At 61.9% G+C, this 13,693-nt stretch overlaps 3 pseudogenes; all 3 read left to right on the forward strand.

Annotated features, from left to right (window-relative positions):
* Window positions 1-3,586: 3,586 nt before the first annotated feature.
* LOC142861317 (uncharacterized) lies at window positions 3,587-3,705 on the forward strand (annotated as a pseudogene).
* Window positions 3,706-7,474: 3,769 nt separating this feature from the next.
* On the forward strand, window positions 7,475-7,593 carry LOC142861319 (uncharacterized; annotated as a pseudogene).
* Window positions 7,594-11,497: 3,904 nt separating this feature from the next.
* LOC142861320 (uncharacterized) lies at window positions 11,498-11,616 on the forward strand (annotated as a pseudogene).
* Window positions 11,617-13,693: the final 2,077 nt, after the last annotated feature.

The following is a 13,693-nucleotide window of genomic DNA, read 5'->3' on the forward strand; positions in this document are numbered from 1 at the left end:
TGTGACCAGAACTCGTCCCGTTGCTTTTGGGGTTCTATGGGCTACACGTAGGAATCTTTGGTGGTGGCACCTGATGTTGGGGGATCCGGAGTCACACCCAGACCTGCTCCACAGGCCTCCTTTTACTTTTCTCTTCGGATTCATTTTTTTTTTTTTTTTTTTTTTTTGAGACAGAGTCTCGGTTTGTTGCCCAGGCTAGAGTGAGTGCCGTGGCGTCAGCCTAGCTCACAGCAACTTCAAACTCCTGGGCTCGAGTGATCCTTCTGCCTCAGCCTCCCGGGTAGCTGGGACTGCAGGCATGCGCCACCATGCCCCGCTAATTCTTTATATATATATCAGTTGGCCAATTAATTTCTTTCTATTTATAGTAGAGACGGAGTCTCGCTCTTGCTCAGGCTGGTTTTGAACTCCTGACCTTGAGCAATCCGCCCGCCTCGGCCTCCCAAGAGCTAGGATTACAGGCGTGAGCCACAGCGCCCGGCCGGATTCATTATTTTTAAAAAGTGTCTCTTATCTCTATTATTGCATTTTCTTTCCTCTCTCTTTTCAAGCAGATGATGGGAGTCCAAGTATTAAGGTGACATGTGTTGCCCGTGCCCCCCTCCCCCCCCCCGTGTTCTTATTCATTTACCTCTCATGTTGTTCCAGCATATTGTGGGGGCACCAATGTTAAGGTCGGGTGCGTTGCCCTCTCCCAGCCTCCCCCCTCGGGTCAGAGCTTCAAGTGCGCCCATCCCCCAGTCGGTGCGCACCCACCCCATTCCTAATGGATGTGTATGCCCATCCCCTCCCCCCACCCGCCCGACACCCACCCGAAGAAGGTGATTCCTCTGTGTCCACTTAGGTGTCCATCGGTTCGTACCCATTTGCTGGTGAGCGCGAGCACGTGGTGCTCGTGTGTCCATTCTTGGGATACTTGGCTTACTGGAACGGGTTCCAGCTCTGGCCAGGAGAACCACGAGAGGTGCCCCCTCACCGCTGCTCCTCATAGCCGAATAGCACTCCGTGGTATCCACGTGCCACATTTTATTTACCCACTCGTGGGTCGATGGGCACTCGGGTCGCTTCCAGGTCTTTGCGATTGTGACTTGTGCCCTGACTCTAACCCTAACCCTTACCCAGCCCGTCCCCTCCACGGCCCCTGCCTGACTGACTCCTTCCCGTCCTCTGCCCCTGCCTGACACGCTCCTCCCCGCCCGGGCCGTCACCGTCCTCGGCCCCTGCCTGACGGGGCTCCTCCGTCGCCTGGGCCTTCCAAGGGCTTGGTGTGGACGCTGGTTCCAGGACGCCCTCCCATGAACCCGGTAGCAGGGCGGCCGCAGCGTCTCGCGCAACCCAACCGTACGCCGGCTGGCCGCCGTCGCTAAGTGGCCTGCGGGGGACGTGCTCCCGCTGTGCCGTGGGGGCCCAGCCTGGTGTCTTCTCTGAGGCCCCGCGGCTGCCGCTCCCCGCAAGGGGATAGCCGCGGAGGTGGGGACCGCCTCCTCATGGGGACGTACACCCAGCTCTCCACGTCGGATTCCGGGGCTCTCTGTCCTGCCAGAAGGCCCAGCTGGCCTGCGGGTCCTTAGAGTGGCAAAAACATCCGAAAACTGAGATTGAGGGTCAGGTGGGTGTCTGCACTTTTGTGCTGGGCACCCCAGGGAGGCCCGGGGGCTGGCTGGACAACGCGGTCTGCTGGGCTGGGGGGGGCGGTTTGGAGGAGCAACTGATGCCCTTTGCACTTTGGGTAGCAAGTGTCTGAGGTGTCTCTGGGCCCTGTGCCATGTGGGGGCGGGGGCGGGGGCGGGGTGGGAGGAGGAGGAGGAGGAGGAGGAGGAGGAGGAGGAGGAGGAGGAGGAGGTGGGAAGGGCCTTGGCCTGCAGTCGTGTTCCCCGGGGTGGCACAGCATGTGGCTTCTTCCACAGGCTGCTTGGCCTGGGCTCCCTGCACCTGGGCCTTTGGAGGACCGGCCCTGTGCTTGCCAACACTTCCTGCAGGGACCCAGAGCTGGGAGGTGGCATCTCTCAGCCCTGGGTCGGGCAGAGCCCCAGCGGGCCATGCCCACAACCTCTCTCAGCACGGGTCCCCCAGAAGGCTCCTTTGGGACCAGGATTCTCTTGCGGGTGACTCTTTAAGGTCTGGCCCCTGGATGGAGGGGCACCAGGAGTAGAGGAGCAGGAAGGGGAAGGGGGTGGCCATGCGAGGGGACACTTTCAGGCCAAGTCCCAGCTTCAGCCTGATCCTCCTGGGAACCCCGGGGTGGACATCACACCTCCTGGTTGCCCCGCTCTGAGACAAGGAGCCGGGCTTCGCATTCCCACAGCAGCCAGTCGTGGGCTGAGGACACCTGGGGCGTTGGGAACTCCCTGGCTTCTCCTTGGTTTAACATCTGGAGCTGCTTGGGAATCGTGCCGCCACACACGCCCGAGTGCAGGTGTCTTCTGCACAGACTGCGGGCCTGGCTCTTCTGAATGCCGCTAGCTCCCCACCCACCCACGGGTGAACCTGGTCAGGGTACTTTCTCTCAGGGGCAGACTCTGATCCGGGCGGGCTACCGGTGTCTCTGTTTGCTCCTTTCTTTCTTCCATTTCGGGAAAGGCTTCCTTACTGGGTGTGGAAATCTCCTATGCCTTTCCTCGCCTATTCTGTCAGCTTTCAAATTCTCTTTCGGTTGCCACCCTCACAGATGGATTAGGAAACTCTTTGCGGTGCACTCATTAGTGAAATGACCTCAATGACGCTGGAATCCAATATCTAATCGCCGATTTTTAGCGAGTCCACACGCCAGGGTGGTTGGGGTCCAATGCAGCCCCGGCCAGGCCCAGGCCCCTTGGACTGGGCCACAGGAGGACACAGAGGAGGGTCCCGGCCCCCACGGTAGCGGTGCGGGCAGTTCTCAAAGGGCTTGGGTGTTTTCCAGAGGGAGGAGATGGAGGGGACTGATTTCTTCAGCGCCCCACAAACCACGCCACCCCACCGCACCCATGGGACACGTCGAGAGAGAGAGAGAGAGAGAGAGAGAGAGAGAGAGAGAGAGAGAGAGAGAGAGAGAGAGAGAGAGAGAGAGACACACGCCCCATACACTCGCTCCCCTCCCCCGTGCGCTGTGCCCCAGCCCTGGCCTGGGGGAATAGGCGGCCGCCGGGCCACAGGGTGGGGGGCGCAGCTGAAAGGGGTTGTGGGGGAGGGCGGCCCCCGGCTGGGGTCAAAGGGCGAGCGCCCCGCCCGCCCGTGCGCAGTCAGCGGCCGCGGCGCGCTGGGGGTGGGGGGCGGGGAGGTGAAGGAGGCCAGGCGAGGAGAGGAGGGGGGCTGGAAGGGCTCCACCTTGGCGGGTCCAGCCGTGGAGGCGCATCTTGTGTGAGTGTGAGTGAGTGAGTGAGTGTGAGTGTGAGTGTGTGTGTATAGAGAGACAGCCCCCAACCCCGGCCCGCCGCTCCCTGCCCGCCCCGCCTGTCACCCCCGTCCCTCGGAGCCCGCCGGACCCGGCCGGCGAACTCAACAGAACTCAACAGGCCCGGCCCGGCGCGGGGCCTGGGGCGGGAGGAGGCGGCGGGGAAGCGCAGAGAGGCTCGGCTTCTTGAGCGGGGCAGGGGCGCCCTCCGCCGTCCACGGCCACACCACCCCGAACGCGCCCGATCCCGTCTGGTCTCGGAAGCTAAGCAGGGTGGGGCCTGGTTAGAACTTGGATGGGAGACCGCCCGGGAATCCCGGGTGCCGTAGGCTTCTTCTTCTTTTTTTTTTTTTTTTTTGCCTCTGGTTCTGTCCCGTTTCTGGGAGTGCGGGGGCGGCCCGGGGTGGGGGTGACCCCCACCCTCAGCGCCCGCCGCGGTGCCTGGCGCCCCAGCCCGCACCGTGGGGCCTCCTCTTGTCCCGAGCCGCGACACCGCCGCCACGCGGCAGCATGCGTGGCTTCTGGACTGTCAGGTCTCAGACCAAAGGTCTGCTCTGTGGGAACCGACACACGCTGGAGGAAACCTTGAGAGTCTGAGAGGGGAGGGAGTTCCAGAAGAAGGCCAGGATGTCATTTGGAGGGAGTATGTGACCAGAACTCGTCCCGTTGCTTTTGGGGTTCTATGGGCTACACGTAGGAATCTTTGGTGGTGGCACCTGATGTTGGGGGATCCGGAGTCACACCCAGACCTGCTCCACAGGCCTCCTTTTACTTTTCTCTTCGGATTCATTTTTTTTTTTTTTTTTTTTTTTTTGAGACAGAGTCTCGGTTTGTTGCCCAGGCTAGAGTGAGTGCCGTGGCGTCAGCCTAGCTCACAGCAACTTCAAACTCCTGGGCTCGAGTGATCCTTCTGCCTCAGCCTCCCGGGTAGCTGGGACTGCAGGCATGCGCCACCATGCCCCGCTAATTCTTTATATATATATCAGTTGGCCAATTAATTTCTTTCTATTTATAGTAGAGACGGGGTCTCGCTCTTGCTCAGGCTGGTTTTGAACTCCTGACCTTGAGCAATCCGCCCGCCTCGGCCTCCCAAGAGCTAGGATTACAGGCGTGAGCCACAGCGCCCGGCCGGATTCATTATTTTTAAAAAGTGTCTCTTATCTCTATTATTGCATTTTCTTTTCTCTCTCTTTTCAAGCAGATGATGGGAGTCCAAGTATTAAGGTGACATGTGTTGCCCGTGCCCCCCTCCCCCCCCCGTGTTCTTATTCATTTACCTCTCATGTTGTTCCAGCATATTGTGGGGGCACCAATGTTAAGGTCGGGTGCGTTGCCCTCTCCCAGCCTCCCCCCTCGGGTCAGAGCTTCAAGTGCGCCCATCCCCCAGTCGGTGCGCACCCACCCCATTCCTAATGGATGTGTATGCCCATCCCCTCCCCCCACCCGCCCGACACCCACCCGAAGAAGGTGATTCCTCTGTGTCCACTTAGGTGTCCATCGGTTCGTACCCATTTGCTGGTGAGCGCGAGCACGTGGTGCTCGTGTGTCCATTCTTGGGATACTTGGCTTACTGGAACGGGTTCCAGCTCTGGCCAGGAGAACCACGAGAGGTGCCCCCTCACCGCTGCTCCTCATAGCCGAATAGCACTCCGTGGTGTCCACGCGCCACATTTTATTTACCCACTCGTGGGTCGATGGGCACTCGGGTCGCTTCCAGGTCTTTGCGATTGTGACTTGTGCCCTGACTCTAACCCTAACCCTTACCCAGCCCGTCCCCTCCACGGCCCCTGCCTGACTGACTCCTTCCCGTCCTCTGCCCCTGCCTGACACGCTCCTCCCCGCCCGGGCCGTCACCGTCCGCAGCGTCTCGCGCAACCCAACCGTCCGCCGGCTGGCCGCCATCGCTAAGTGGCCTGCGGGGGACGTGCTCCCGCTGTGCCGTGGGGGCCCAGCCTGGTGTCTTCTCTGAGGCCCCGCGGCTGCCGCTCCCCGCAAGGGGATAGCCGCGGAGGTGGGGACCGCCTCCTCATGGGGACGTACACCCAGCTCTCCACGTCGGATTCCGGGGCTCTCTGTCCTGCCAGAAGGCCCAGCTGGCCTGCGGGTCCTTAGAGTGGCAAAAACATCCGAAAACTGAGATTGAGGGTCCGGTGGGTGTCTGCACTTTTGTGCTGGGCACCCCAGGGAGGCCCGGGGGCTGGCTGGACAACGCGGTCTGCTGGGCTGCGGGGGGCGGTTTGGAGGAGCAACTGATGCCCTTTGCACTTTGGGTAGCAAGTGTCTGAGGTGTCTCTGGGCCCTGTGCCATGTGGGGGCGGGGGCGGGGGCGGGGTGGGAGGAGGAGGAGGAGGAGGAGGAGGAGGAGGAGGAGGAGGAGGTGGGAAGGGCCGTGGCCTGCAGTCGTGTTCCCCGGGGTGGCACAGCATGTGGCTTCTTCCACAGGCTGCTTGGCCTGGGCTCCCTGCACCTGGGCCTTTGGAGGACTGGCCCTGTGCTTGCCAACACTTCCTGCAGGGACCCAGAGCTGGGAGGTTGCATCTCTCAGCCCTGGGTCGGGCAGAGCCCCAGCGGGCCATGCCCACAACCTCTCTCAGCACGGGTCCCCCAGAAGGCTCCTTTGGGACCAGGATTCTCTTGCGGGTGACTCTTTAAGGTCTGGCCCCTGGATGGAGGGGCACCAGGAGTAGAGGAGCAGGAAGGGGAAGGGGGTGGCCATGCGAGGGGACACTTTCAGGCCAAGTCCCAGCTTCAGCCTGATCCTCCTGGGAACCCCGGGGTGGACATCACACCTCCTGGTTGCCCCGCTCTGAGACAAGGAGCCGGGCTTCGCATTCCCACAGCAGCCAGTCGTGGGCTGAGGACACCTGGGGCGTTGGGAACTCCCTGGCTTCTCCTTGGTTTAACATCTGGAGCTGCTTGGGAATCGTGCCGCCACACACGCCCGAGTGCAGGTGTCTTCTGCACAGACTGCGGGCCTGGCTCTTCTGAATGCCGCTAGCTCGCCACCCACCCACGGGTGAACCTGGTCAGGGTACTTTCTCTCAGGGGCAGACTGTGATCCGGGCGGGCTACCGGTGTCTCTGTTTGCTCCTTTCTTTCTTCCATTTCGGGAAAGGCTTCCTTACTGGGTGTGGAAATCTCCTATGCCTTTCCTCGCCTATTCTGTCAGCTTTCAAATTCTCTTTCGGTTGCCACCCTCACAGATGGATTAGGAAACTCTTTGCGGTGCACTCATTAGTGAAATGACCTCAATGACGCTGGAATCCAATATCTAATCGCCGATTTTTAGCGAGTCCACACGCCAGGGTGGTTGGGGTCCAATGCAGCCCCGGCCAGGCCCAGGCCCCTTGGACTGGGCCACAGGAGGACACAGAGGGGGGTCCCGGCCCCCACGGTAGCGGTGCGGGCAGTTCTCAAAGGGCTTGGGTGTTTTCCAGAGGGAGGAGATGGAGGGGACTGATTTCTTCAGCGCCCCACAAACCACGCCACCCCACCCCACCCATGGGACACGTCGAGAGAGAGAGAGAGAGAGAGAGAGAGAGAGAGAGAGAGAGAGAGAGAGAGACACACGCCCCATACACTCGCTCCCCTCCCCCGTGCGCTGTGCCCCAGCCCTGGCCCGGGGGAATAGGCGGCCGCCGGGCCACAGGGTGGGGGGCGCAGCTGAAAGGGGTTGTGGGGGAGGGCGGCCCCCGGCTGGGGTCAAAGGGCGAGCGCCCCGCCCGCCCGTGCGCAGTCAGCGGCCGCGGCGCGCTGGGGGTGGGGGGCGGGGAGGTGAAGGAGGCCAGGCGAGGAGAGGAGGGGGGCTGGAAGGGCTCCACCTTGGCGGGTCCAGCCGTGGAGGCGCATCTTGTGTGAGTGTGAGTGAGTGAGTGAGTGTGAGTGTGAGTGTGTGTGTATAGAGAGACAGCCCCCAACCCCGGCCCGCCGCTCCCTGCCCGCCCCGCCTGTCACCCCGGTCCCTCGGAGCCCGCCGGACCCGGCCGGCGAACTCAACAGAACTCAACAGGCCCGGCCCGGCGCGGGGCCTGGGGCGGGAGGAGGCGGCGGGGAAGCGCAGAGAGGCTCGGCTTCTTGAGCAGGGCAGGGGCGCCCTCCGCCGTCCACGGCCACACCACCCCGAACGCGCCCGATCCCGTCTGGTCTCGGAAGCTAAGCAGGGTGGGGCCTGGTTAGAACTTGGATGGGAGACCGCCCGGGAATCCCGGGTGCCGTAGGCTTCTTCTTCTTTTTTTTTTTTTTTTTGCCTCTGGTTCTGTCCCGTTTCTGGGAGTGCGGGGGCGGCCCGGGGTGGGGGTGACCCCCACCCTCAGCGACCGCCGCGGTGCCTGGCGCCCCAGCCCGCACCGTGGGGCCTCCTCTTGTCCCGAGCCGCGACACCGCCGCCACGCGGCAGCATGCGTGGCTTCTGGACTGTCAGGTCTCAGACCAAAGGTCTGCTCTGTGGGAACCGACACACGCTGGAGGAAACCTTGAGAGTCTGAGAGGGGAGGGAGTTCCAGAAGAAGGCCAGGATGTCATTTTGAGGGAGTATGTGACCAGAACTCGTCCCGTTGCTTTTGGGGTTCTATGGGCTACACGTAGGAATCTTTGGTGGTGGCACCTGATGTTGGGGGATCCGGAGTCACACCCAGACCTGCTCCACAGGCCTCCTTTTACTTTTCTCTTCGGATTCATTTTTTTTTTTTTTTTTTTTTTTGAGACAGAGTCTCGGTTTGTTGCCCAGGCTAGAGTGAGTGCCGTGGCGTCAGCCTAGCTCACAGCAACTTCAAACTCCTGGGCTCGAGTGATCCTTCTGCCTCAGCCTCCCGGGTAGCTGGGACTGCAGGCATGCGCCACCATGCCCCGCTAATTCTTTATATATATATCAGTTGGCCAATTAATTTCTTTCTATTTATAGTAGAGACGGAGTCTCGCTCTTGCTCAGGCTGGTTTTGAACTCCTGACCTTGAGCAATCCGCCCGCCTCGGCCTCCCAAGAGCTAGGATTACAGGCGTGAGCCACAGCGCCCGGCCGGATTCATTATTTTTAAAAAGTGTCTCTTATCTCTATTATTGCATTTTCTTTCCTCTCTCTTTTCAAGCAGATGATGGGAGTCCAAGTATTAAGGTGACATGTGTTGCCCGTGCCCCCCTCCCCCCCCCCGTGTTCTTATTCATTTACCTCTCATGTTGTTCCAGCATATTGTGGGGGCACCAATGTTAAGGTCGGGTGCGTTGCCCTCTCCCAGCCTCCCCCCTCGGGTCAGAGCTTCAAGTGCGCCCATCCCCCAGTCGGTGCGCACCCACCCCATTCCTAATGGATGTGTATGCCCATCCCCTCCCCCCACCCGCCCGACACCCACCCGAAGAAGGTGATTCCTCTGTGTCCACTTAGGTGTCCATCGGTTCGTACCCATTTGCTGGTGAGCGCGAGCACGTGGTGCTCGTGTGTCCATTCTTGGGATACTTGGCTTACTGGAACGGGTTCCAGCTCTGGCCAGGAGAACCACGAGAGGTGCCCCCTCACCGCTGCTCCTCATAGCCGAATAGCACTCCGTGGTATCCACGTGCCACATTTTATTTACCCACTCGTGGGTCGATGGGCACTCGGGTCGCTTCCAGGTCTTTGCGATTGTGACTTGTGCCCTGACTCTAACCCTAACCCTTACCCAGCCCGTCCCCTCCACGGCCCCTGCCTGACTGACTCCTTCCCGTCCTCTGCCCCTGCCTGACACGCTCCTCCCCGCCCGGGCCGTCACCGTCCTCGGCCCCTGCCTGACGGGGCTCCTCCGTCGCCTGGGCCTTCCAAGGGCTTGGTGTGGACGCTGGTTCCAGGACGCCCTCCCAGGAACCCGGTAGCAGGGCGGCCGCAGCGTCTCGCGCAACCCAACCGTACCCCGGCTGGCCGCCGTCGCTAAGTGGCCTGCGGGGGACGTGCTCCCGCTGTGCCGTGGGGGCCCAGCCTGGTGTCTTCTCTGAGGCCCCGCGGCTGCCGCTCCCCGCAAGGGGATAGCCGCGGAGGTGGGGACCGCCTCCTCATGGGGACGTACACCCAGCTCTCCACGTCGGATTCCGGGGCTCTCTGTCCTGCCAGAAGGCCCAGCTGGCCTGCGGGTCCTTAGAGTGGCAAAAACATCCGAAAACTGAGATTGAGGGTCAGGTGGGTGTCTGCACTTTTGTGCTGGGCACCCCAGGGAGGCCCGGGGGCTGGCTGGACAACGCGGTCTGCTGGGCTGGGGGGGGCGGTTTGGAGGAGCAACTGATGCCCTTTGCACTTTGGGTAGCAAGTGTCTGAGGTGTCTCTGGGCCCTGTGCCATGTGGGGGCGGGGGCGGGGGCGGGGTGGGAGGAGGAGGAGGAGGAGGAGGAGGAGGAGGAGGAGGAGGAGGAGGAGGTGGGAAGGGCCGTGGCCTGCAGTCGTGTTCCCCGGGGTGGCACAGCATGTGGCTTCTTCCACAGGCTGCTTGGCCTGGGCTCCCTGCACCTGGGCCTTTGGAGGACCGGCCCTGTGCTTGCCAACACTTCCTGCAGGGACCCAGAGCTGGGAGGTGGCATCTCTCAGCCCTGGGTCGGGCAGAGCCCCAGCGGGCCATGCCCACAACCTCTCTCAGCACGGGTCCCCCAGAAGGCTCCTTTGGGACCAGGATTCTCTTGCGGGTGACTCTTTAAGGTCTGGCCCCTGGATGGAGGGGCACCAGGAGTAGAGGAGCAGGAAGGGGAAGGGGGTGGCCATGCGAGGGGACACTTTCAGGCCAAGTCCCAGCTTCAGCCTGATCCTCCTGGGAACCCCGGGGTGGACATCACACCTCCTGGTTGCCCCGCTCTGAGACAAGGAGCCGGGCTTCGCATTCCCACAGCAGCCAGTCGTGGGCTGAGGACACCTGGGGCGTTGGGAACTCCCTGGCTTCTCCTTGGTTTAACATCTGGAGCTGCTTGGGAATCGTGCCGCCACACACGCCCGAGTGCAGGTGTCTTCTGCACAGACTGCGGGCCTGGCTCTTCTGAATGCCGCTAGCTCCCCACCCACCCACGGGTGAACCTGGTCAGGGTACTTTCTCTCAGGGGCAGACTCTGATCCGGGCGGGCTACCGGTGTCTCTGTTTGCTCCTTTCTTTCTTCCATTTCGGGAAAGGCTTCCTTACTGGGTGTGGAAATCTCCTATGCCTTTCCTCGCCTATTCTGTCAGCTTTCAAATTCTCTTTCGGTTGCCACCCTCACAGATGGATTAGGAAACTCTTTGCGGTGCACTCATTAGTGAAATGACCTCAATGACGCTGGAATCCAATATCTAATCGCCGATTTTTAGCGAGTCCACACGCCAGGGTGGTTGGGGTCCAATGCAGCCCCGGCCAGGCCCAGGCCCCTTGGACTGGGCCACAGGAGGACACAGAGGAGGGTCCCGGCCCCCACGGTAGCGGTGCGGGCAGTTCTCAAAGGGCTTGGGTGTTTTCCAGAGGGAGGAGATGGAGGGGACTGATTTCTTCAGCGCCCCACAAACCACGCCACCCCACCCCACCCATGGGACACGTCGAGAGAGAGAGAGAGAGAGAGAGAGAGAGAGAGAGAGAGAGAGAGAGAGAGAGAGAGAGAGAGAGAGAGAGAGAGAGACACACGCCCCATACACTCGCTCCCCTCCCCCGTGCGCTGTGCCCCAGCCCTGGCCTGGGGGAATAGGCGGCCGCCGGGCCACAGGGTGGGGGGCGCAGCTGAAAGGGGTTGTGGGGGAGGGCGGCCCCCGGCTGGGGTCAAAGGGCGAGCGCCCCGCCCGCCCGTGCGCAGTCAGCGGCCGCGGCGCGCTGGGGGTGGGGGGCGGGGAGGTGAAGGAGGCCAGGCGAGGAGAGGAGGGGGGCTGGAAGGGCTCCACCTTGGCGGGTCCAGCCGTGGAGGCGCATCTTGTGTGAGTGTGAGTGAGTGAGTGAGTGTGAGTGTGAGTGTGTGTGTATAGAGAGACAGCCCCCAACCCCGGCCCGCCGCTCCCTGCCCGCCCCGCCTGTCACCCCCGTCCCTCGGAGCCCGCCGGACCCGGCCGGCGAACTCAACAGAACTCAACAGGCCCGGCCCGGCGCGGGGCCTGGGGCGGGAGGAGGCGGCGGGGAAGCGCAGAGAGGCTCGGCTTCTTGAGCGGGGCAGGGGCGCCCTCCGCCGTCCACGGCCACACCACCCCGAACGCGCCCGATCCCGTCTGGTCTCGGAAGCTAAGCAGGGTGGGGCCTGGTTAGAACTTGGATGGGAGACCGCCCGGGAATCCCGGGTGCCGTAGGCTTCTTCTTCTTTTTTTTTTTTTTTTTGCCTCTGGTTCTGTCCCCTTTCTGGGAGTGCGGGGGCGGCCCGGGGTGGGGGTGACCCCCACCCTCAGCGCCCGCCGCGGTGCCTGGCGCCCCAGCCCGCACCGTGGGGCCTCCTCTTGTCCCGAGCCGCGACACCGCCGCCACGCGGCAGCATGCGTGGCTTCTGGACTGTCAGGTCTCAGACCAAAGGTCTGCTCTGTGGGAACCGACACACGCTGGAGGAAACCTTGAGAGTCTGAGAGGGGAGGGAGTTCCAGAAGAAGGCCAGGATGTCATTTTGAGGGAGTATGTGACCAGAACTCGTCCCGTTGCTTTTGGGGTTCTATGGGCTACACGTAGGAATCTTTGGTGGTGGCACCTGATGTTGGGGGATCCGGAGTCACACCCAGACCTGCTCCACAGGCCTCCTTTTACTTTTCTCTTCGGATTCATTTTTTTTTTTTTTTTTTTTTTTTGAGACAGAGTCTCGGTTTGTTGCCCAGGCTAGAGTGAGTGCCGTGGCGTCAGCCTAGCTCACAGCAACTTCAAACTCCTGGGCTCGAGTGATCCTTCTGCCTCAGCCTCCCGGGTAGCTGGGACTGCAGGCATGCGCCACCATGCCCCGCTAATTCTTTATATATATATCAGTTGGCCAATTAATTTCTTTCTATTTATAGTAGAGACGGGGTCTCGCTCTTGCTCAGGCTGGTTTTGAACTCCTGACCTTGAGCAATCCGCCCGCCTCGGCCTCCCAAGAGCTAGGATTACAGGCGTGAGCCACAGCGCCCGGCCGGATTCATTATTTTTAAAAAGTGTCTCTTATCTCTATTATTGCATTTTCTTTTCTCTCTCTTTTCAAGCAGATGATGGGAGTCCAAGTATTAAGGTGACATGTGTTGCCCGTGCCCCCCTCCCCCCCCCGTGTTCTTATTCATTTACCTCTCATGTTGTTCCAGCATATTGTGGGGGCACCAATGTTAAGGTCGGGTGCGTTGCCCTCTCCCAGCCTCCCCCCTCGGGTCAGAGCTTCAAGTGCGCCCATCCCCCAGTCGGTGCGCACCCACCCCATTCCTAATGGATGTGTATGCCCATCCCCTCCCCCCACCCGCCCGACACCCACCCGAAGAAGGTGATTCCTCTGTGTCCACTTAGGTGTCCATCGGTTCGTACCCATTTGCTGGTGAGCGCGAGCACGTGGTGCTCGTGTGTCCATTCTTGGGATACTTGGCTTACTGGAACGGGTTCCAGCTCTGGCCAGGAGAACCACGAGAGGTGCCCCCTCACCGCTGCTCCTCATAGCCGAATAGCACTCCGTGGTGTCCACGCGCCACATTTTATTTACCCACTCGTGGGTCGATGGGCACTCGGGTCGCTTCCAGGTCTTTGCGATTGTGACTTGTGCCCTGACTCTAACCCTAACCCTTACCCAGCCCGTCCCCTCCACGGCCCCTGCCTGACTGACTCCTTCCCGTCCTCTGCCCCTGCCTGACACGCTCCTCCCCGCCCGGGCCGTCACCGTCCGCAGCGTCTCGCGCAACCCAACCGTCCGCTGGCTGGCCGCCATCGCTAAGTGGCCTGCGGGGGACGTGCTCCCGCTGTGCCGTGGGGGCCCAGCCTGGTGTCTTCTCTGAGGCCCCGCGGCTGCCGCTCCCCGCAAGGGGATAGCCGCGGAGGTGGGGACCGCCTCCTCATGGGGACGTACACCCAGCTCTCCACGTCGGATTCCGGGGCTCTCTGTCCTGCCAGAAGGCCCAGCTGGCCTGCGGGTCCTTAGAGTGGCAAAAACATCCGAAAACTGAGATTGAGGGTCCGGTGGGTGTCTGCACTTTTGTGCTGGGCACCCCAGGGAGGCCCGGGGGCTGGCTGGACAACGCGGTCTGCTGGGCTGGGGGGGGCGGTTTGGAGGAGCAACTGATGCCCTTTGCACTTTGGGTAGCAAGTGTCTGAGGTGTCTCTGGGCCCTGTGCCATGTGGGGGCGGGGGCGGGGGCGGGGTGGGAGGAGGAGGAGGAGGAGGAGGAGGAGGAGGAGGAGGAGGAGGTGGGAAGGGCCGTGGCCTGCAGTCGTGTTCCCC

The sequence above is a fragment of the Microcebus murinus genome, chromosome 16 (assembly GCF_040939455.1).
Source record: "Microcebus murinus isolate Inina chromosome 16, M.murinus_Inina_mat1.0, whole genome shotgun sequence".
Lineage (NCBI taxonomy): Eukaryota > Metazoa > Chordata > Mammalia > Primates > Cheirogaleidae > Microcebus > Microcebus murinus.